Raw genomic sequence first — 25,651 nt, forward strand, 5'->3', positions numbered from 1 at the left:
TGAGAGACAATGGAGTGACAATGGAGGGTGAAATCAAACCACTGGAGAGTCACAGTACCTGTTGTGGCTACAGAAACTGGTAACTTGTAACTGCTACCTCCCATGTGGTTTTTGCTGTATTATCAGCACTGAAGTGACTTCCCCAGGGTGCAAGCCTGGGCAGTGTGTATGGCGGTCTTGGGCCACCCAGGCAACAAGACCCCCCTCTTGGCCTCACTGATGTGGTCCAAAGGAAAGCATAGCAATACATTTAGCACCATCTGGGCTGCAGGAATAGCTGGAAGGAGGCATGCAAGGCACCATCCAACTTTCTTAGGGACTCCACTCTAGATTTATGTAGAATTTACTCCTTAGCCTTTTCTTCTCCCAAAGATATCCCGCAAGACACCACGTATGGATTTTTCTTCACCTTGCTATTCCATAATGGAATCAATGAATGGGTGAGATTCACAACCCTGTTTTCCAAGTCTCCTGGAAGAAATTAATAAAATCAGCTGAGAGGCACTGGGAATTCTGTTTCCCGAGATCCTTGATGGAAATCTATGCATGTTCAGAGGAAAAAAAGAGGAAGTTAGATGTGGCTGCAAGCATATCCCCTCAACTATTTTGAATTCTCAGCTTGATATTGTATTGAGATTATTATTGATTTCAGATATTTTTAGCTATCATAAAAATAACAATTCTGCAATTCAGCAATTTTTGGGTGGTGGTGGTGGACCAGTGATTTCAGAGGACCAAAATAGAGGGAGATAAGGAAAACTGGGGAGGGGGACTAATTTGTTAACGGTAAGTAACAAAGCATCAGTGATTGACCTGCTGACTGAACTGCTTTTATTTTTCCCAGATAATTTAAAATCTGAGCATACTTACAGGTGCACATGGTCATAAAACCACTAAAAGGGGGGGGGGGGGAGAAATCAATGGAGCCAATTAACTTTCCAGCCTCTGCTGTAATTTGCTAAGCCCTGTTTCATGTTTTTCAGACCCGTGTATCAAATTGAAGTCCAAAGGTCTGAAGTGGTCTCATGCTGGGGCATTCCACTCCAAACTGTGGTGCAGAATTATTATACATTTGATGGCATGGAGCAGATTGCATTATGTACTGACCAATTGTTATTTTTTCCTTTTGGAAGTAAAGTCCAAAAATAAGAAGGGGAAATATAAATGAATCAAGCTAGATTTATGTTCATGAGTAGATGTGGATGTGTTATCTGGAATCCTTACATATCATTTGCATTTTGGAAAATGTCCCCACTTAGTTTTTTTTCTTCCATTCAGATTGCATCCTAAAGGTTGTTAAACTCTGGTCAGCTGGGCACTTAGTGGCAGATCGTGTGAAAAACTATCTATAGAAATGTAACTTAGACAATACATACAGTATCATCCAATGGAAATGTTTCCTTAATTTCACAATAGATATGATACTGACCCACAAATGAAACAGGTGTGCAATACCACCTTCAGCAGCCATTATGTAGAAGATGTAGTGGATCTTGATTTCAGTAGGGCTTTTGACAAAGTCCCCCATGATATTCTTGCAAGCCAGCTGGTAAAACGTGGGCTAGACAAGATTACTGCTAGGTGAATTTGTAGCTGGTCGACTGACCGAACCCAAATGTTGCTCACAAATGGTCCTTTGGCATCCTGGAAAAAGTGACAAGTGGAGTGCCGCAGGGTTCTTTCCTGGGCCCATTGGCATAGCTGTCCACTTTTCCCTTTCCTTGCGAGGAATCCTATTCAGAATAAGGGAATTTCCCTTTAAAAAAGGGAAACGTTGACAGTTATGCCCATTGGTGTTCATAAATGACTTGGATGAAGGAACTGAAAGGATGATATTCAAATCTGCAAATGACACCAAACTAGGAGAGGTAGCTAAAGCAGCAGAAGACAGAATCGGGATTCAAGGTGACCTTAATAGATTAAAGAACTGGGCCCGAAGTAACAAAATGAATTTCAATAGAGATCAATGTAAGGTTCCAGACTAAGACCAATAGAATTTCAATAGAGACCAATACAGGGTTCTGTGCTAAGAAGAACACCTGGGTTACCAGTAGTGCATGTGAAAAGGATCTAGGTGTGAAGCTTAACATGAGTCAACAGGGTGATACAGCAGCAAAAAAAGCTAATGCCATTCTAGGCTGCATCAACAAACGTATGGTGTCCTGATCAACAAAAGTAATGGTACGGCTCTATTCTGCCTTGGTCAGGCCACACCTGGAGTCCTGTGTCCAGTTCTGGGCTCCACAATATAAGAAGGATATTAACAAGATGGAATACGTGCAGAGGAGAGCAACTAAGATGATCAAGGGTATGGAAATGAAGCCTCATGGGGAATTGTTGTGGAAATTGGGTATATTTAGCCTGGAAAAGAGGAGAGTGGGAGGAGATATGATATCCATCTTCAAATATCTCAAGGGCTGCCACATGGAAGATGGAGCACACTTGTTTTCTCCTGCTCCGGAGAGTTAGACGTGAACCAATAGTTGGAAGGGACCCCAAGTGCCATCTAGTCCAACCCCCTGCGATGAAGGAATCTCACCTAAAGCATCCATGGGAGATGGCCACCCAACCTCTGCTTAGAAAGCTCCAAGGAAAGAGAGCCCACAACCTCCCGAGGGAGAACTTTCAGTTGTTGAACAGCCCTTACTGTGAGAAGTTTCTCCTGATGTTACAAGTTACAAGAAATACGATTTTGGATAAACATCAGGAAAAACTTTCTGACAGTAAGACCTGTTCGACAGGGGAACAGACTCCCATGAGAGGTGATGGACTCTCCTTCACTGGAGGTTTCAAAGCAGAGGTTGGATGGCCATCTGTCATGTATGACCCCTATTATTCTCCTTACTACAATTTCCAGAGTTGCTTAAAAATCAGTCCTTCTTCCTTTATTGAATTAATCAGTTAGCTATCATACTAAGTATATTATTAAAGCTGGGATGGCTCAGTCGGTAGAGCATGAGACTCCTAATGTCAGGGCCGTGTGTTCGAGCCCCACATTGGGCAAAAGATTCCTGCTTTGCTGGGGGCTGGACTAGAAGACCCTCAAGTCCCTTCCAGCTCTACAATTCTATGAGTATATTAATTAACTTCTTTTTTACTGTACTGAAATAAGTAGTGTATCCTAAGCATAAGAGTGTATGAGAGGAATGCAAATGTTACAAAATATTCACAAGAAAAATCCTACATAAAGTTGTAATAACTATTTTAAGTACAATCTAGTGATCCAAAGTTATATAAAGTTGCAAAGACTTCTAAATCTTGATTTTCAGGAGGCTGAAAATTAGTGTTTGGAATAATCCGAGCGTGCCACAGAGCCAGGGGCATGGCAAAGTTAACCAATGAAATGTGCCAAGGTGCCAGATGCCGCCTTTGGAAGAATAGTTTCCAAGCGATGGCATCTGGGACTTGTGATGCCATCCAAATTATTCCTATGGAGTGTAAAAGCTCATGTTTTGAAACAACATAGTATTCATATTAGCTATACATGGGAAAGAGATCAAATGCAGTTTATATTTAATGCATTTTAAAATTTGGCTTTGTTGTGCACAGGAAATTTAGAGCCAGGCAAAATGCCTCCTAAAGATTAGAAACCGATTTTTATACATAAAACCAGATTATTATTTTTACTTAATATAGTGCATTTATTTGCTATGTATATGATAATATTTAAAACAGTCAATGAATGTGGGTGGATAGCTATAGGTAGATAGAAATTGCTGTTCTTGGTAAAAGCAGATTTTACCAAGAGTGATAAGTGTTTTTCCTAGTTCGAAACATAAAATTGAAAAAAAAGAACTGTAGACAAAAACATATCCCACATTAGCACAAGCTAACAGCACAATCCTAATTATGCTTACTCAGAAGCTAGGTTTTTGCAAACTGCATTTTATTGCTTGAACTTATTTGTTAATCTGTGAAACATTTTGGAGCTTTTTTGGGGCTGAAAGACAGAATAGAATAAATTCTTAGAAGTCCCAATGAGTTCAAGGGAACTTGCTTGCTGCATTCATATGTGAGGCTTAATCCATTAGTTTTATTGATTATAAGGCTAGCAGATTTGTCCCATTTTCTAATGTTCCTTTCACACTGCAGTACCAATATATCCCTATGCTACACTAAATTTCATTCACACACGTGGGTGATGCAGGACAAAACGAACATTAGAAATTTGGACAGAAGGACTAGTTACAATCATCTCCTCCAATTCTACGCTGGCTTGCTCATATGCACAGAATGAAAGATGGCAGGCTCCCCAAAGACATGCTCTGCAGGGAGCTGGCTTCAGGCCCATTGGCAGAGCAACTCTGTGTTACAAAGGATGTCTGCAAACAGGACATGAAGGTTGGCAACATCAACGCTACCATGTGGGAATGCCTTGCAGACAACCACAGCGCCTGGAAACAGACGGTCAGGTCATGCATCCAGAGGAGGAATGGTGGCTGGAAGATGTGCAGAGGGAAGATAAACCATGGTGCATCTGCAGCAGCCAAACCCTGCAGGATGTCGAGGAGAGTGAGGCAAAGGGTGGCTGGGTGAGGGTACTTGTTCACCTGGGGGCTTACCTCTTTTTCTGTGGGCATTTGACGTTTGACCACAACAGAGAGCTGAAGAGAAGGCTTATGGGACTGAATCACAAAGTTCCCATGGTTGTCCAAGCTAAAGGTGCTGCAAAAGGATTATTTCTGGAATCATAAAACGCAGAAATGAATTTTAAATAAATAAATATTCTTTATTCTTTATGGTGCTGGAGGAGACTCTTGAGAGTCCCATGGACTGCAAGAAGATCAAACCTCTCCATTCTTAAGGAAATCAGCCCTGAGTGCTCAATGGAAGGACAGATCCTGAAGCTGAGGCTCCAATACTTTGGCCACCTCATGAGAAGAAAAGACTCCCTGGAAAAGACCCTGATGCTGGGAAAGATGGAGGGCACAAGGAGAAGGGGACGACAGAGGACGAGATGGTTGGACAGTGTTCTTGAAGCTACCAACATGAGTTTGACCATACTGCGAGAGGAAGTGGAAGATAGGAGTGCCTGGCGTGCTCTGGTCCAGGGGGTCACGAAGAGTCAGACACGACTAAACGACTAAACAACAACAGCAAACTTGAAGAATATTCTATTACATTCCATTAGTTTTCCAGACATACCTTTTACATCATGTGAAAACTCAAATATAATGCACAAGATAATAGTTAGGGAAATGTCAGGAAAACAGAACAAACTGCAACCTGAATGTTCAGCACTTTAGGATAATTCTTTTAGCCACTGCATGTCCACTTGAGGAAAGGCAGCCCAGTGATTTGCCCCTGCTTTGCATCTCATCGATTAATTAATCTGCACCAGCTCTCTGCAAGTTTGGAGCAGCACATGACAATACTGTAATCTAAAAGCACTTCAACTAAAACATCCCAGACATATATGAATACAAAAATAAATTCACAGCACTAAAAATGAAATTCCAACAAGCTGCATGCAGCAGATCACATCAAATCACTTGCAGTATTTCAGTTTAAAAGCCTTATTGGTGGTGCCAAAAGTTGTTGTAAATATGTTCCTTCCTTCACCACTGAGGCTTCAAGTAATTTACGAAGCCTCAGTCATGTGGGGGGAGTCAATGATTAAGGTCCTCCCCTGCGACTTTGAGTTTCTAATGGTGCCTTAGGGCAGTGGGAAAGAGCCATATTTGCATGAGCTTCTGTGCCAAAAGTAACACTGGAAGGGACCCATATTTGCAGCAATGCACAAAAACCCTTGTGCACCTTTCCCTAATGCAATTTTTGCTAAGAAGACAGAATTGAACCACTGATTCCAGAGAGACCCGCCTCTAACTGTTGTACCTGTTCCAAAGTGCATAGATGGACAATCTTAAATTCAATTCGCTACATTCCTGAATCTGTTTCTAATTACTTAAAACAACAGATACTCACAAACCTTAAACAGCACTTTAGTGCATGTTTCTCCTTATATATGTATTTTACATGCCCAATATAATGCAGTTTTGTATGCTGTTTTCAGTATTATTCACATTTTCATGCACATGTTCTATTAATATATGCTGCTTCTGTACTGCCTGTTTGGAGAACTCCACTGAAAAAATCAGATGGGTTACAGTTCACGTATTGTTTTGGGCAACGATATTTAGGTCAATTGGCATTGCAACAGAAACCAAATGGAATTTCTTTCCCATCCCTATAGAAGTGTATCATAAAGCTTTGTATGAGCTGATGATTGGCAGACTGTGTGTGACAGTGATGGCAGTGTGGTTAAATTTCTCTGTGGAGAAGATGTGCTAGAGAGCCCAAGGCAACGTTCTTGCAATTTTCATTTCTTATACTATACATATCATTTCAACAGAAATGTTCAAGACAGAATTAAACCAATGATTCCAAAATTAATCTGAATTTATTAGGGAAATATTTATGATAGCCATCTTCAAATATCTAAAGGGCTGTCATAGGGAGGATGGAGCAAGCTTGTTTCCCTGTTCTTTTTTGAGGGTCAAAGGAGGTAATTTACATTTAAAGGTCTAAAACAAAGGCACAAAACTGATTCCCAGGGTTTTGTTCATTTTTAAGATCTTCATTCAGCACAGCACTTCTCTCTTTCTTCTCAGGGTGAGGTGGATTCACCCCCCCCCCATTTTCTCACTTGTATGTATTTACCGTATTTTTCGCCCTATAGGACGCACCGTCCCATAAGGCGCACCTAGTTTTTTTTGGGGGGGGGGGAAATAAAAGGGGAAAAATTATTTCCTCCCCAGGCGCGGGGCTGGGGCGGGGGAAGCCTGAGCTTTCCCCAACCCCCAGAACAGGCAACTCTCCGCAAGCCATGGAAGCCCAGCGCAGGGCTCCTACGCCTTGCGGAGAGCTGCGCGAAGTCTGGGCGCGCTGAGCTCAGTGCACCCAGCCTTCGGCATGCAGGCAACTCTCCGCAAGTTGTGGGAGCCCAGCGCAGGGCTCCCGCGCCTTGCCGAGAGCTGCGCGAAGTCTGGAGAGTGAGAGGGGTCGGTGCGCAAAGGCTTTTGCTGTCTACCTGTCCATCACATGATGTCATAACTTTGTCTGCTTTGTCACCTGCCAACTTGGGCTTGCAAGGCCAATATTAATAAGGATCTGACCCATAGAGCAAAAAAGTTTTCCCACCCCTGCTGTAGAGTAACCTTTCTTGAAGACGCACTCTCAGTGTACAGTGGTACCTCGAGTTAAGAACTTAATTGGTTCTGGAGGTCCGTTCTTAACCTGAATGTTCTCAACCTGAAGCACCACTTTAGCTAATGGGGCCTCCCGCTGCTGCTGTGCCACCACCACACAATTTCTGTTCTCATCCTGAAGCAAAGTTCTTAACCTGAGGTGCTATTTCTGGGTTAGCGGAGCCTGTAACCTGAAGCGTCTGTAACCCAAGGTACCACTGTATCTCAAAGACACCCCCTTTGAGCAGCAATCACCAGATGGTCACTTAAAAGGGAGCCACTTTGAAGTCTCTGCAGAGAGAGAAATGCTGCTAAAACTGAAACTGTTAAAACAGATTTATGAATGAACGCACGTGAAACCAATGTGACCTAGAAATAGACTGGCCCATCCATTCCTACCCTCCACGAGTGTGCAGATAAGACTGCAGCGATCCCTTGGATTTCGCACTTCTCTGAATATTCTGACACAGTTCTCTGCTCACTAAAATGTATCAACACGTGTTCTAAAAACTGTACTTTGAGATACATTTAGAAATGCATAATTTATATAAATACATTTAGAAATGCACATTTTAAGAGAAAATATGCTCAAAATACATATCTAAGAGCATATTTGAATGTGAAAGTGTGTGCGTCACACAGTTTAATGTGAAAACATGAAAGAATGAACTTATGAGTGCATAAATGCAAAAGTGACATGGGCTTCGCCTCCTACTTGAGAGCCAGTGTGGTGTAGTGGTTAAGAGCGGTAGTCACGTAATCTGGATAACCGGGTTTGCGTCTCCGCTCCTCCACCTGCAGCTGCTGGGTGACCTTGGGCCAGTCACACTTCTTTGAAGTCTCTCAGCCCCACTCACCTCACAGAGTGTTTGTTGTGGGGGAGGAAGGGAAAGGAGAATGTTAGCCGCTTTGAGACTCCTGAAGGGGAGTGAAAGGCGGGGTATCAAATCCAAACTCCTCCTCCTCCTCCTCTTCTTCTTCTTCTTCTTCTTCTTCTTCTTCTTCTTCTTCTTCCCTTAAATTCAGAGCAGAGATGGGGAACCCAAGTCACAGAGGCCTCTACCCAGGATTTCATCCCCCCCTGATCATTCTGCTCACTGGCTGTGCTCTATGCCATCCTTGACTGCTTTGGCCTGATTGAAATGCATCCTTAACTATGAAAATTGCTTACCTGGGTGTCAGAGGAAGACTCACAGGATAGCTATGAGTAGGAAAGACCTTTTATATTTGAGCCTCTGGCCAATGACAAAACCCACTTAGCTACAGTTAATACCTCTATCCATGAGGAAACATCTTCCCAGCTCACTATCACAGAGGAATCCTCTCGTGGCTTCCTCAATCAGAAATTGACCCAATATTCCTTCCACAAGTCTTAAAAGAAATAATCTTTGCCCGCCTCCACCTCTGTTACCTCCCAGATGTCCTTTTACCTTTAGCTTGGAGTGATCTTGAAAATTCAATATCGCTAACTAGATAAAGGAAAAACTAAGAACAAAGAGCCCAGGCAGGGTTCAGGGAGAGTCAGGGCAGACAAGGCAAAGGCAGCCAAAGAACAAGCAAGCAGAGTCAAGGTGCAGCCATGGAGATCAAGAAGAGAAGTTCTGACCAGCCTTTTCCTGTTTCATTTCACAAGAGCATGTGGTAGACTGAAGGCACATTGCCCAACAAACCAAAGCCAGTCTGGGAAAGGTCATGCCTGGATGGCAGGCAGCCTGCAACCCATATAATCTCACCTATAATCTCACCTATAATTTCATCTATAATTTTCACATGTGTTCATTCATAAATCTGTTCCATCCCATTTTGGCATCAACGTATATTAGTTGTTGTTTAAAATCTACACACTGTTTCCTTTCCATGTTATAGTTGTGATAGTTTATATTTTACTTGCAATGATTGTGACAATGCTGCTACTTAAAACCTTACTTTTGACCAATCTTTAAATACAATTTTATTTTTTAATGCTTTGTCATTTGACATTGAATGGGATGACATTTAAGGTCAGAAAAAAATCCCACCAAATCAGATATCGAAAGGGATGTGTGACTGGGAATGCACCAATTTGGTAGAAGCATCTGATTTCTCCTCAATGACTTCGTAAACAAATTTGTGACTGTTCTGGAAGAAGAGGACTCTCTTTTGGTACTGTATAAATCTGGCCCATTGAAAGTAAATAAATCAGTTTAGTCCAGAAAGCTTCTGTATTTGTTTTTCAATACCACAGTTTGAGCTTAGGTAGAGTAACTAGGAAAACAACAACTCCTGTTTGCACCCTTCCTTCCCACATCAGTCACCATACTTATTCATATCCTTCAGTTTACTGATGAAACAGAGCCAAAAAAAAAAAGGCTCCAAGACTGCCACCTACTGGGGAATGCTATGAAATTACTTTCATAGTTCTACTTGGTTTTTGCAGTACCCCAGGTGTACATTTCTTTTTCATATAATTTTTATAAACGATTTTCTTGGGTTACAAAAGTACGTGCATTGGCTTTCTTTTCAGAGTCTTTTCTACAAATCAGTTACGTTCGAGGTGAGACATTAATGTTGTATACTGTGTACTTCTAAGCAGTGGCGTAGCGTGGGTTGTCAGCACCCGGGGCAAGGCAAGTAATTTGCGCCCCCTAACCCGTGGATTTGCGCCCCCTAACCTGTGGATTTGCCCTAACCCCAGATGTTGCGCCCGGTGCGGCCGGCCCCCCCTGCACCCCCCACGCTACGCCACTGCTTCTAAGGATCTACCAGCTGGTGAAGGACAACATGGAGACTGTCTCACAGGAAGTTCCCTCCATTTCCCAGGGATTCCCTATAGTCCTTATTTGAGACCTACATAAAACATTAATACTGTTCCATAGCTGCATTAGTTTGCTGCAGCAGAAACAGAAAGGAAGTCCTATAGAATTTAGATTTTAGATAAGCTGGTGTAGTTGTTAACAAAGCTTTAATTTGAGTGTTAGCCAGTTCTTACCTGCCTGGAAGCAGAAGGGGCCCTTTATGAAACTACAAAGCAAATTCAAAGGTTTCTTATTGTGAGAGGAAAAAAATAGAGGGGTTTGGAAAGCAGTGGGGAAAAATATTTAATAAGCTAATGGGATTTATCATGTATGTCCCTTAAAATCCTTAATGATACTCCCATGGTAAGAAGAAGACCAGCCTGCTTCCTACATTAATAATAATAATAATAATAATAATAATAATAATAATAATAATAATAATTTTATTATTTAAACCCCACCCATCTGGCTGACAGAAATAACCCTTTGATTCATGGTTTGCTTTTCTCTTCCCTCCCCCATTCCCACCTCCCTTTTCTTCTGTTCTGCCTGTTCGACTGGGATCCTTCAGGGACTGTCTTATTTTTTGACCTTTATACAATGCTTGCTGTTTTTAATGCATATTGTAATAAAGGAATAAATGCAACAATAATACACCACTGCACTAAGGAGCTCAACTATATGGTGAAATTTGGGGCAGAGAAACTGGCTTAAATTCAAGTGCTGCAGCACTTGTGAATAAGGCCATTACTATCTGGGGAAGCAGTCTTTTTGGCATCATTGATTGACCATGTAAACAACATTTGCGAGGATATGTTCAGGGTCTGCTCCTCTAATAAGGAGCAATCTCTTTTAGTTACAGGTCAGTCAAAGCAAAAATAAAATCCAGGAACAAGGCAGTTCATCCAGCCTCTCAGCAGTCCACCTCCCCCGTGGGAGTACCATAGGCATTTACAAAGCTATTAGCATAGCCAGCAGAGGAGTCACAGATGCAGCAGGCAGCCAAGGCGTCAGCAAGGGCTTTTTGACAGACACAGATGTTGCTGTTAAAAATTCATTCCAGACCTTGGCATCTGCATCGTTTGCCTGTCAAGCATGTCCTGCATGTGGCCCCAGCTGTTGAGTTTGTTAAGGAAGGGGGGGGGGATGAGGAGGGGCAAAAGCAGGGCATGATTTAGGTCACCAGAAACAGCATGAAGTCTAATTGAGTTAGCCGTGAGTTAGCCAACAGTTTTATGAACAGACACACAACCTGAATTTCAGGTACTGTCAAGATGATCGCCACAATCCTGCCATGCTTTTCTCATGCAGATCAGAGTGTTAATAGTCCAGTACCCTTTGTGTAGGATGACTGACTAGTGTTTTGGTTAACCTTCAGCTGGATGAGCAATAGTGCAGACCCACCCACAATCTCTGTCTCTACTCACCCACACCCACCCAGCCACCCACCCCACTATTTCTTACATTACAGCAGGAGTAGTCTCAAGATGACTTGCAGGCATATAGAGATTAAAACATCAGTGGCAACACACAAAAATAAAACTTTCAGTTCTCAAAACTACTCCAGCCCACAGAAATGTCTATATGCTAACTACCATAACAACCAGTTAGGAGATACACAGCAGAAACTTAATCAAATATTTGATAGCTTCACATACCATGAAACGCCCTGGAGAACAGGAAGGTCTTAACATGTCACCCAAAAGTGTTAATTCCTATCACTGGTTCAACCAGATTTTCCCTTCCTGCCAGTTTTAGTAAATGGGGGAGGGGGGAGAATCCAACACGCAGATGGTTCCACAAACCAGACTAAGGGCTTTGTGCATGCCCTTGAGCTGCACCACTCAGAACTCTTCCAATTACACTGGGCAGGACACTGCTTCACCTGTTAAAATGGTGGACTCCAAGTCACGGTGCATGCAAGTGATTTTATCCTCAGAATGCTTCTTAAACAGGTCACAGTAACCCTCTGATTGTTCCACTAACTCATACAGGCCACCATGTCATAGACCCCCAACTGCTCTATAAAGCTTTGCTAGATGGCAAAGTTAGGATGCAGCTGAGGCAGATAAAGGGCTACCTTGGCTGTGAGTCCTGGAAGCCCTGCTCCCTTGCCTTGCAGGCCTTTCCCACCTGGCTGGGGAGGGCAGAGCCCGGACTGACTCCAGCTGCAAAAGCTGCGACTGCTGAATGTGGTTTTTTTTTGACTGGGGTGTTGTTTAGTGGGGTTTGTGGAAGGGGCACATTGTTGCTGTTGGTGTTGTGCATCTTTATTTAAATCATAGAATCATCAAATTGTGGAGTTGGAAGGGACCCCAAGTGTCATCTAGTCCAACCCCCTGCAATGCAGGAATCTCAACTAAAGCATCCATGGGAGATGGCTATCCAACCTCTGCCTAAAAAGATCTTGTTGTGATTTATGTGGAAATTGTTTAGTTTGGTTGTATATTTTATAATGTTTTATTTATTGTTCTATGACTATTTTTGTTAGGCATTTTTTTCTTGTTGTAAGTCATATCGAGCATTGTTGGAACTGTGGAAAGGCAGTATACAAATAGCATAATGTTGTATGTATGCATAAAAACAAGCATGTGTTTGATTGCATTCCTCCAGAGTTTTTCTCCAATGGCACTAGAGGTGTCTCAGCATCTTCATTGCTTTTTGATCTGGCTATATGCAATTAAGTTCCCTGAGCTCTGCTGAGCGAGAGAGGACATTCAGCAGCAATCCTGCCAGCTGCCTGAGTCATCTCTGCATTCCACAGATCAATAAGAGCTTCAACAGGAATCCAAACCATATTAGATGGACCCCTTCTAACCCTTGGGATGCGTTAGCTATTGGGAGCAATCCATTTTAACAAATCCCACCACAGCAGAGTTTAAATCTCAACAGGAGATGATCTGTCCAAGACAAAGTGACAAAGGCACAGTCTTTCATCTTCTCTCTGCCTGGCCAAGAAAATCTCGTTTAGACTGTGCTCTGCTTACATGTGTTGGGAGGATGACAAACTGAAATGGCCCCATGGCGTTCATGGAAGCATGAAGTCTTGAGCCACCACAGACAAGGGACCTCAGTGTGAATATTGACACCCCCCCCCCAAAAAAAAAAGCCATGGGGTTTTGCAGCCCCATGTCACAGACCACCTCCATCAGCTCATGGGGGGAGACTTTGGGACAGCTGGGTGGGCAGTACATCAGCAGAAACCCTCCTGGTGGCCCAGCATAAGATACAACACTATGCCTCATCATTTGGACAGTCAGATAACCTGAAGAGAAATATAGAATTCCTATTGACCACAGTTCTTTCTGCCCCTCCAGTTCCCTTGAATATACCCTAATGCTGAACTGAGTACCTGGGTGGACGTGACTGAAAAAGACTACTTCCCCCTTGCTCACCCATCACCCATGATTGTGTGAGGGCAATTACTATATATATATATCCCCTTGTGTTAAAGTTTTAAAAATCTCCTCCCTTCTAGATTGCTTCTCTCTCTTTCACATCTCTCTGCCTCCACTTTTTAGAACAAGGCAGCTTTCAATAAAACGTTAAAAGCCACAAAGCACTGCTTGAATCCCTGGGGAAGCTATACTGATAGAGCCAAGCAGGGTGTCTGAAATCTGCACTGGGTGCTCTTGCTAGATTCTAGTTTTGGAACTGTTTGGATCTATCATGCTGTTGTTCAGGAACATGCTCCCATTTTCTGCAGAAGGGTGTCATGTTTAAACATACAGGTGTTGCATCCTTCCTCACCTGGCAGATGGGCAAGTATCTCTGCATTGTGTGCCTACATTTCTGAAGTGAATATGCAGAGGAAGAGGAAACGGAGATTATGTTATCCCTGCATAGCACTGAAGAGCCTATCTTGAAGTTGTTGCTAGTGTGGCTACTCTTTTGTTTGAAAGCTTTTTCTATAGAGCAAAAAAAAACTATGCATTGGCTTTGCTTGTGGCCCTAGTTTCATGATTGGAGATGCACGCTTTTCAGGAACAAAGTGGATCTTGGAAGTATAATACCCTCCAGTTACACCATGGAGTCAGCAACTAGATTAATCGGAAGGATCCTTTGTGGGAGGAGGCGAGTAATGGACCAGGCCATAGTGGGCTAGGTAAAGGTAAAGGTACCCCTGCCCATACGGGCCAGTCTTGACAGACTCTAGGGTTGTGCGCCCATCTCACTCTATAGGCCGGGGGCCAGCGCTGTCCGGAGACACTTCCGGGTCACGTGGCCAGTGTGACATCGCTGCTCTGGCGAGCCAGAGCCGCACACGGAAACGCCGTTTACCTTCCCGCTAGTAAGCGGTCCCTATTTATCTACTTGCACCCGGGAGTGCTTTCGAACTGCTAGGTTGGCAGGCGCTGGGACCGAGCAACGGGAGCGCACCCCGCCGCGGGGATTCGAACCGCCGACTTTTCGATTGGCAAGTCCTAGGCACTGAGGCTTTAACCCACAGCGCCACCCGCGTCCCTCATAGTGGGCTACCAGGAAGCAATTTTTGTCTTCCACATCCCCAACAAACCTCTCTTGCTACTTGAGTTACCAGCAGGGAGGGGACAGTGTGTCTAATTACAGATTTTTTTCCCAGTAGCTTTGAAAAGATTAGGTAATCTCATTATTGGAACTCAAATGTCAGCTAGAATGACATCACTCCAGTGCAAGCTGTACAGTACTTCTTGACAATATATTTCAAAGGAATGCTAAGCTGTCATTACACAGAAGCAGTTAAGATTCATCCCCTTCTGCTGTTACCCAGAGAAATTAATAATCTCATTTACAAATTAAAAAAAATAAAAATTGGCTGCTATTTTCCATATTTAACTAAATATACAGGGCAGAAATTCCTGAGATTTAAAAAGGGCATGTATAAGAAATGGAAGAAAGGGGAAATCACAAAGGATATCACATAGCCAAGAGTTGCAAGTAGAAGGTCAGGCAGGCAAAGCTCAGAATGAGCTCAGGCTTGCAAGAGAGGTTAAAAATAACAATAAAAGGTTTATTGGCTTTCTTTGAAGCAAGAAGAAGAATAAGCAAGTTTGAGGTGCACTGCATGGAGAAGCTGGAGGCTGGAGCAATGCTACTGGGAGACAGAGAGAAGGAAGTACTGCTCAACACCTACTTTGCCTCTGTCTTCACCCAAAAGGAAAGCAGCGCTTTACCTGGTGAAAGCAGAATAAATGATGCAAGGAAGTAGCTGCAGCCCATGATAGGAAAAGAAGTGGTTGGGAAACATTTACTTTAAATGAATTCAAATTTCCACAGACTGATGAGCTGCACCCAAGGGTACTAAAGGAGTTTGTGGATACAATCTCAGAGTCTTTGTCTATGATCTTTGAGAATTCTTGGAGAAGAGGTGAGGCCCATCTTCAGAAAAGAGGGGGGAAAGATGACCCTGTTAACTACCAACTTGTCAGTTTGAAGTTGATGCCAGGAAAAGTCCAAGAACAGATAATTAAATGGTCAGTGGTCTAGTTGAGATTCCTTCATTGCAGGGGATTGGACTAGATAACCCTGAGAATCCCTTCCAACTCGACAGTTCTATGATTCTGTGATCATGAGAGCCTTTCATGGAAGGTGAAGACTTAGACAAATAATCATTGCATAGAACAAACAACTTTCAGAGCAATTAGAACTGTTGTAGGCTACAGAAAGAACAATTTTCAGAAATTCTGAATTGGCAAAATAAAGCAAGATCCTGATCCAAGCTTTACTGCACTGTTGCATTTGTTAATAATAAACACTTTCTCTGAAAAATCATATTTGCTTATCTTATGCTGTTCACAATCCTACTACGCAACAGACAGTCTGCTTTTTGAGATTTGCTCTGTAAGAAGACAACAGAAACTGTGGAACTAGGAAGGGAAAAAAGTCATATGGTTGGGGCAGGGAGAGGTTGGAAACTTGAATCGCTGGTGACATGAAATAAAAACCCCATTAACACATGATCAGTGGATTTTGTGAGACTGGGAGAAATGAAGACCATCTACAGTTGGTGTAGCCTTTTCAGAAGCCAGGATGCTGCTGGAGGGAAATCTGCTTTGGGCTCTGAAAAATGGCCAACTGCAAACACAGTACAAGGACTCACAGAATCATAGAGCTGGAAGGGATCCTGAAGTCCATCTAGTCCAGTGATGGCCAAACTTGGCCCTCCAGCTGTTTTGGGAGTACAGTTTCTATCATCACTGATCTAGTCCAACTTCCTGTAATGCAGGAATCCTGCCCACAGCTGTCTCTGGACGGGCTCAAACCACCAACCTTCTGGGTAACAGCTAGGTGCACTGAGATGGAACTGAGTGGCACGTCAGCCACCATCCATCCATTGGCGCAAACCCCATGGCCCTGCAAGCTACAGTCTACCCCAGAATATGAATGTAAACACATCTGCTCTTGACTGGATGAAGCAAGCTGGTGGTCTTAGAGAGGTAAACTTCTTGACCAGGAAACATCCAAACAAATTGTACAGCACTCCTTGCCATTTAAAACTACTCTTTCCACATGGATTATCTTACAAAATGTTGCCAACCTTGTAAACAATGGAGCTACCTGTACAATTTGTGTAGCAAGTTATTAGTGTCATAGTCTTCAAAAGGTGACTTGAACCTGTGATTGTGCTGCCACTTTCTTACTTTTCTGGGATTTTTAGAACCTGAGAAATCTTGCTGAGAATTCCATGTCCCCAAAACGATCTGAGAGGCATTACTAGTGAGTGACACTGAGGAACAAGTTTCCCTACACATGTTGATTGAGCAAGCAAGATATGTGTCAGGAAGATGCTCAAGCCCAATTTGCCTAGTTCATGCACAGCCATGTGACACCTCTGCAGCAGTCTCTATCAGCCTGTATCAGTTCAAACTGATATAAAAACAGTTCCTATTCTCTCTATCCTGGAAATTTTGTTAACGTGGAATGGTAATTTTTTGCTTCAGCTCAGCATAACTTTACCATTTTATCAGATACAAACCACTTGGGAAGATTCTATATTATTGATTGATTGATTGATTGATTGACCGTCTATTGTAGCACTGCTCCCTCAAGGCAGCTTACATGGCATAAAAGCACAATTTATAGAAGTGTGGGATATCAGCAGCACTATCAGTCATTTTGGCCAGTTAAAAATAAGAGCAATATAAATTTCATGTGGCCATAGATAAATTATTCATCTTAAAATAGCTCTCTAACAATAAAGGCCATATTTAGGAGAAGGTGGCCTGAGATGAATGGGTCTTTTTTTAAAAGCCTGCCTAAAAGTTCCCCGCACTGAGGCCGAACATACATCAGATTTTCTTCTATATACAGTTACAATTCACTGAGAATATAGAAGAGGTATTAGAAAGATGGTGCTTTGGGAACTGTATTAGAATCTAGTTCAAATGACATAAGTGATACCACATCAAATAAATTCTTACACAAAGGCCACCTGGCTTTGGAACAGAATATATATGCCTGCCATCAAAAGATTATCATCAAAAAGAGGGGGAAGACCTTTCATTGCACAGTTCGATCACAAATAGCCCAGACATACCATCACTCAATTTAAGAAAATCCAAGACAACATCAAAAGTTAGATTTCACAGGCAGTTTTGAGCACAGAGCATAAATGAAAGCTCTGGCAAGGTCAAAAGAGTCCAGGTGTCTTGTCTTGAATTGCCACCAGTTCTGGTCTCACAACAACAAAAGACAACAGCTGTAAAGCTTCTCACCTAGATAGCCACTTGATTTATTCCTAAATTATTCCAAGTGTTATTATTTTTTTTAAAAAAAGTTGCCACTTATAACTGCCTTTTAGCAAGAGGGTGTAATGTATATAGCCTACTGTGAAAACCAACCATTTGATGATACTTCCATTGTTTGGCGGCCATTTCATAAGCTCCTAGCTCACAGAAAGTAAAAACCTCGCACTTTAGTCGGGACCCTTCTTCCTGATCCATATTTCTTCTCAGAGTTTGAAATTCTGAATTATCAGGTCTTGGTTCCAAAGTAGAAGCAATGTAGAGCTTTTTCAATCATACATTGGGGTGATGGGAGGAAAATGAACCTACCCCCCAAGATTTTAAGGAGCAGGTGGCTTCTTACCTTACTACACCTAATGAAATGACCAAGCATTTTATGTTTTCTTTTTCTTCCTTTGTATAACTGACTACGGACCATGCTCATGTCACTTGACAACCCCCCCCCCCACCATTCCCCCCACATTAACCCCCTAGACTGAGACCCCCTTAAATTGGGTGTTCAGCTGTTTTTAGGCTACAACTCCCACTATCCCTAGCTAGCAGGACCAGTAGTCAGGGATGATGTTCAGTACAAGGGATGGAGAGAGACTATGGGGAGACCATGACAAGATCCGGGCTTTTTAAAAAACAGCAGAGATTTCACAGAATAAGCGGGGGAAATATTGAATGGGAAATAGCAGTTTTAGACAATGCAGAAGTTAGAGCAGAGCTCCCCTACCCAATCCATTCCTGGCTTCATGGAAATCCAGGACTGTGATGAGGCAAACACACAAACAGTAAGTCTGTCAGTGTGCCAATCCAATGCATACTGACAGACTTACTGTGTGAGGGGTGGGGGGAGTTAAATATATTCAATTTCAAAATTAAGAGAACTACAAAATGTGCAAGATGGCTGTGTTCCAATCCACATAGTAGTGCAGAAAAGAATTCATGAAACATCCCTAGTTTCAAATAAAGAAGCTTTACTGGTAAAAATGATAACCTCTAACAAGCAATTTTTTAAATATATTCTTTCAGTCAAGGGTATGCTTAGCTACACAATGGTATATTGGAGTCACAGAAGAGGTTTCTATGGAAAGAAACAGCCACTGTGTTGTGCACATACGCACAGCCAAGGGCCAGTCATTGAAGCAAAGTGAGAAGAAAATGGTTCCACTGAGCCCTTTGGAAAGTCTCTCCTGTACGAATTGTTAAGCCCTGAAAGCTGCAGCCAGGATGAACTTACCTGCTGCAAATTACTTCAACCACTGAGCATTGTAAGCAACCATCTTAAATCTTTTTTCTTTTTTCTTTTTTAAAAAAGTTGTTGCTACTCTGTAGTAACTATTATTTATGTGAAAATCTACATTCCAGAATTAACAGGTGCAATCAATTGTAGGAACAAATCAGGAAGAGAAAGATGATTTGTGCTTGCAATTGATTGCACTTGCATAATTGTGGCCATAATTGATTGCTAGTGCAAAATTAAAGACCTAGTTGCAGCTCATGTCAATTAAGTGCAAGTTTTTAGCTGAAATAATATTTCTCAGAAGAAAACTTAGTTCACAGTGACTGTAGGACGATCAAAACACGTTTTACTGGCATCCTCTCTAAATTCTCAGTGAATCCTTTTCAGTGGAAAGGTAGATGAACTCCCTTGTGCTATCATAAAATCAAAATCAAATGGGCCAATCCTGTTGGATGCTGCTGTTCTGGACAGGTCCTTTGCAAGGCACTGGTGGAAATGTATTGATTTACAAAGTCCTGAATAACATAAAAAAACATAAATAATATAAACCCTTAAATCCCAGCTCGATCCTTGCGATCATCTGCAGGAACATTGCTGGTTGTCCCCTGAGGTGTTGAGGCTAATTTGACAGCAAGAAGAGACGAAGGCCAGTCCTGTGGAATATTCTTTGGATTCAGCAGGCACCTTCTGATTTAAGCTTTAAGTGCCTCTTGACAACTTTTCTATGCTGCCAATCTTGTGCTGGCAATTAAGTAAATCTCCTTCTGTAATAGTTTGTGGATCTCTGACTTTAAACTTTTATAACATGCTAATTGCATCTTTTTTGAGGGACACAGGTGGCGCTGTGGGTAAAACCTCAGCGCCTAGGGCTTGCCGATCGCATGGTCGGCGGTTCGAATCCCCGCGGCGGGGTGAGCTCCCGTCGTTCGGTCCCAGCTCCTGCCCACCTAGCAGTTCGAAAGCACTCCTAAGTGCAAGTAGATAAATAGGTACCGCTTTACAGAGGGAAGGTAAACGGCGTTTCCGTGTGCTGCGCTGGTGCCGGCTCGCCAGAGCAGCTTTGTCACGCTGGCCACGTGACCCGGAAGTGTCTCTGGACAGCGCTGGCCCCCGGCCTCTTAAGTGAGATGGGCACACAACCCTAGAGTCTGTCAAGACTGGCCCGTATGGGCAGGGGTACCTTTACCTTTACCTAATTGCATCTTTTTTATGTATGACTGTTGTAAACTGATCTGAGTTTTTTATGAATAGAATAATAATAATAATAAATACCCTGTTTCCCCCAAAGAAAGACATCCCCCGAAAATAAGACCTCCCTGATAATAAGGCCTCCCAGGAATATAAGGCCCCCGAAACTACCGTAAGGCGTCTGACTTCTCTGGACCATAGTGGCGGGCGCCGCCATGCAGCTCACTGATTGGCCGCAGTGCAGCCGGAGCGGTTCAGGCAGTGCGAGGTCTCTTTAAATCAGAGAGCCCACATCACCCCCAGGACAAGCTGCCGCCTGCTGCTCGCTCTGCCCCGACGGAGTCTGGCTGACTCACAATTAGACAATACAGTGGTACCTCAGGTTAAGAACTTAATTCGTTCAGGAGGTCTGTTCTTAACCTGAAACTGTTCTTTACCTGAAGCACCACTTTAGCTAATGGGGCCTCCTGCTGCTGCCGCGCCACCGGAGCACGATTTCTGTTCTCATCCTGAAGCAAAGTTCTTAACCCAAGGTAATATTTCTGGGTTAGCGGAGTCTGTAACCTTAAGTGTATGTAACCTGAAGCGTATGTAACCCGAGGTACCACTGTAAATGTGTGCCGTGTTCTTCTTCATGGAAAAATAAGACACCCCCTGAAAATAAGACCTAGCGCCTCCTAGGGAGCAAAAGTTAATATAAGACACTGGCTTATTTTGGGGGAAACAGGGAAATAATTATTTGTACCTCAGCCATCTGATTGGGTTGCCCCAGCTACTCTAAGTGGCTTTCAACACATATAAAGGCATAATGAAACATTACACATTAAAAAGCCTTCAATATCTACTAAAGGTTATATAGTTACTCACCTCCTTGAGATCTGATGGAAGGGTGAAACACAGGGTGGGTGCCAATACCAAGAAGGCCCTCTACCTGTTTCCCTGTAGCTTCACTTCTCTCTGCTGGATCTCAGGGCTGAATGACGGGGGTGGAGATGCTTCAGATATACAGGGCCGAGGCTGTTTAGGGCTTTAAATGTGAACACCAATACTTTGAATTGTGCTCAAAATGTACTGGAAGCCAATGTAGGTCTTTCAGGACCAGTGTTATACGGTCCCAGCGGCTGCTCCCAGCCACCAGTCTATCTGCCTCATTCTGAATTAGTTGTAGTTTCCGAGTCAGCTTCAAAGGTAGCCCCACATAGTGCACACTGCAGTAGTCTAAGCTGGAGATAACCAGAGCATGCACCACTCTGATGAGACAGTGCACAGGCAGGTAGGATCTCAGCTGGTATATGAGATGGAGCTGGTAGGCAGCTGCCCTGGACACAGAATTAACCTGTGCCTCCATGGACAGCTGTGAGTCCAAAATGACTCCTAGGCCTCGCACCTAGTCCTTTAGGGGCACAGTTACTCCATTCAGGACCAGGGAGTCCCTCACACATGCCTGCCCTCTGTCCCCCAAAACAATACTTCTGCCTTGTTGGGATTCCACTTCCATCCATTAGCCGCTATCCATCCTCTAATTACCTCCAGACACTCACATAGGACATTCATATAAATATGTTTATAAACAAATAATTGAGGGTATAACGTTATAAGCAGGTAGCTGGGTAGTCTTCTTAAAGTGCAACAAAAATGATCAATAGATTGAGTCACCTCCCCGGTGCTTTTCAGTTTACTATTTTGTAATGCAGATCCCTACGTAATATAAAGGCAACAATTTCAAGATGAGCACCATCAATGGACATTATTCCATGAATTAATGTAGGCAGTAGATTAGCTCCAGTGCTTCTGGTTGTTGTTGTTGTTGCTGTCGTCGTGAAGTATGAGGTGCCAGTACCTCTTGATAAGAGGTGTTTGTGTTCCAGCACACAAATGTCTGCCATGGTCAGCCAAAAATAGCAGTGCCAGTACTTTGTACCAGAGAGTACCATCACAAAAAAGCACTAGTTAGCTCTACATGACAAACTGATCTTTTAGAATGGAAAGAAACATTTGATCACAAATTTAGGTCCCCGAAATATGGGTGATTATGCCTTTGTAATGCGTTCATAGTACATGGACCCACCAAATTGTTTATAGCCATAGACACTCTGTATAGAATGAGGTAAAAATTCATGACAGGTATAAATGCTCTGAAGGTATATCACATGGTTTCCACAACACAAGCTAGGGTTGGGGATTACACCTCTTTCATCTAATTGCAATGGGTTGTACATATTTTAAGTCATGCTCCAAATATATCAATTGCTATCAATTGTACAGGTTGGCCATTAATTTTAGGGGTCTACCCTGAGTATGGCACAGGTACAGCCCATACCATTTCTTTCCTTGGTAGTTCCATTCAGTTTTTACAACTTTTAGTTCCTTCATTATTACTTTTTTAAAAAGAGGCTGAAGCAGCAGCATTGGTGTTGTATTTTCTTATATCATTTAACTCCACAAGCTTTCTGCTTGCTTTCATCAAGCATCAAATGAATGCTGTTGAGAGTGGCTGTACTATATAATGAAAGTCATATTTCCAGGTAATCTCTTCTACTGTTGTAGTATCACCATCAATGTTTATTGCCGATGAAAGCCTCTCACAGATGCTTCAACAAGGATTCTTTTGTGTTTGGGTAGCAATTCAACCAAGCATTTTGATGTCCTTGGCTTTGTGTTATATTTCCTTCATATATGGACCAAAAACATACACTATCCCTCCCAACCCCACCTCCCCACTTCTGCCACAGGAGAATGGAAGAACAGTTTTGAGACATGGCTGCATTTAACGCTTTGCCCACCCTTTCTCACGTTAATCTGCAAGATACTAGTATTTTATCACACTGCCTGTTATCCAGAATGAAGCAATTAATTTAGGTGCAGATGGAAACAGTAACACAATGTTGGCGTTGGAGGGCTTTTTACAGCAGATGGCGGAGAGTTCTTTTACACCAAATCCACAAGCATGCCCATTCCAATACTGGAAAAGGTTGTATATGGCTTGCTGATGAGAGATGTTGTTTCCATGCTCAGCAGATCGTGAGACAAATATATAAGGCAGAACAAACCTGTTTTATTTCTGGCTGACATTTAAAACACATTTATGCCTTTTTATATATTTTTATTCTTCAACACAACACTTACCTAATATCATAATGGAAAAGTTTCAGTCCTGATCGCGCTGCATTTCATTGGGACCAGAACACAAACAGAAAGGAAGGAAAATAGCATGTAACAGATTGTGGAATCATTAGTGAGAAAGGGGGTATAGGATGAAATATTTTAAACCACCTTGTCTTTTGAGAGAAGTGGCAATCTTTAAGGTTGTTTCTTTTTAAAAAAATACTCAGATGCAAAATCAGTTTGAGACCTGCTGAGATGTCAAGATTCCACTCCCTCCTCCTGTGGAATTTTGCACAACTCAGAAAAACAATAAAAAATCTGAATGCCAAATTTAGGACACGACAGGATAATTAGAGACGATTGCACAACAAAACCCCTTCAGTCACTCTTGAATGCTGTCCGTACCAAATCTATCCTCCAAACTATGCTTTTTGAAAGTTGTTTTTGTACTTAACAAAGAAAAGCATACAATATGTACTTTTCCTCTGTTGGATCACCACCAGACCAAAAGAGGGCACCTAGAACAGTGAGGTTAAATCTGTCCTTGCCACTGAAGGAATGTTCATCTTGTTAAGTCTGGATCTTCCATGACAATGTCCAACAGAAGGACATCTTAGATTGTTTCAGCAGAATATAACTGGGAAAGAGGAGAGTGCAGGACAACAGATTTCTAACTAGCAAATCCTGTAACATTGCTGCAGTTGTCTAATGCAGTGCCACAATAGGAAGCAATTGGGAGCTCATGTAAGCAGCACTGAGCTTTCTTTAAATAAATAAACAGATAAAAATAAATGGAAGAACAAGGCATAAGAATGATTAATAATAGTGGCATAGACGAAACCAGCCACACCAGTGGGGGGCCAGTTACAGAAAAGAATCAAGATGCTTGAATGTTGTGCTACTGCCTCCTTCCTAGTTAGAGGTGAAACCATCAGAAAGAGGCATGGGGTGTGTGTGTGAAATTGTACTGTAGCACATATTACTTGCTTACTGAAAGATTTAGCCCAAGGTATGCAGGGAGTCTGTGCAAAGGTGTGAGAAATTTGGGGAAAGGGTCAGGTAGCCCATGAACCTCTGTCCCTCCAGATGTTGCTAAACTACAGCTCCCATCAACTCCAGCAAGCATGGCCATTGGCCAAGGGTGGTCAGAAATGTTGTCCAGAAATATCTGGGGGACAAGGGTTCCCCACACCTGAGCTAGTGTAGGACAGGGTGGGCAAGAGTGATGAGAACCTAAAGGGAAACGAAGAACTGTAGAACTAATGTTGTGTTCATCTCCAGTATCTCCACAATCTGTAAATGGTGAACTCAAGAAACTTGGACTTTCTCATTTCTGTATTCCCTATATATAGCCAGTAGTGGCTTGTGATTGTGAAGTATAGTGATATAACTTACTGAAATTGAGAATGCTTAAATGCATTACTGTGTGTTTAATTCTAGAATGTTCTCCAGTAACTCTTGTGTGATTGGTTAACTCTGGTCACATGGCAGGTATCTTATTATAGTCTCCATTTTGTTTTGTGTGTGAGTGACTTGACTGTAATGGCTGTATCTCCATGAGCACTGAAGAAGAGACAGTGTTGGATAACTCTCTCTCTAAATGCAATAGAGGAGCGGACTGCTGATGTTGTTGTGGGAATGCATGTGACAGAAAGAAGTGCATAAGTTGATGTTCTCCCAAAGAAGCAGTCAGCAGAAGTCTGCTGGAAGGAGAAAGTGGAAACTTCTCAGAAGGAACTGCATGGCCAAGCTGGGTCATGTGCAGAAGGCTGTGTGCAAGTACTGGAAACAGAGAAAGACTCAGTTTGTATGAATGTTTCAGGAAGAAGCTGTGATCTTCAACTAAGAAGAACTAAGCCTTGGAGAAGCATGTAAACACTTTGCATACATTCTTCTTTAGCTTTATCTTCTGCAAGTAAAAGCTTTTTTTACATTGGACATTGTTTCAATTTCAAGAAAATAGTCAGTATTGCACATGATGTTGACTTCCTAGCGGCACTTTAGCTACTCTGCTAGTAGTGATACTCCCCACACACTCCAGTGTGGGAGAAGAGTGGGGCAAAACATGGGAAGATTGGCCATCTGTGGAATGCCTTCTCTCATGGTGAATTTAGAAAACATTCCTGCTTACCCAGGCATTTGAGGGCTGAAAGTTACTGTTTCTGGCAACCTTGCAGTGGTTAGCTGTGAGAATATGTGATTGATTTAAAAGTGTATTATTTTTAAGACTGGTGTATTTGCTGCCCTGGACTCCTTTGTGAGGAAAGGCAGGATATATCTGCAGTAAACAAATGCATATAATGTATGGAGCCTCTTTCACATGAACAACATCTGAATGGGACATCTCTCTCTTGCTGTCAAGAACAGAGCTTCAGCCAGCTGCTTGCTTTTTGCTTACCTGCTGTTTGTTCTGGTTCTGGCCCATGGCATCTCAGATCTTAGAAA

The sequence above is a fragment of the Podarcis muralis genome, chromosome 4 (genome assembly GCF_964188315.1).
Source record: "Podarcis muralis chromosome 4, rPodMur119.hap1.1, whole genome shotgun sequence".
NCBI classification, from domain to species: Eukaryota; Metazoa; Chordata; class Lepidosauria; order Squamata; family Lacertidae; genus Podarcis; species Podarcis muralis.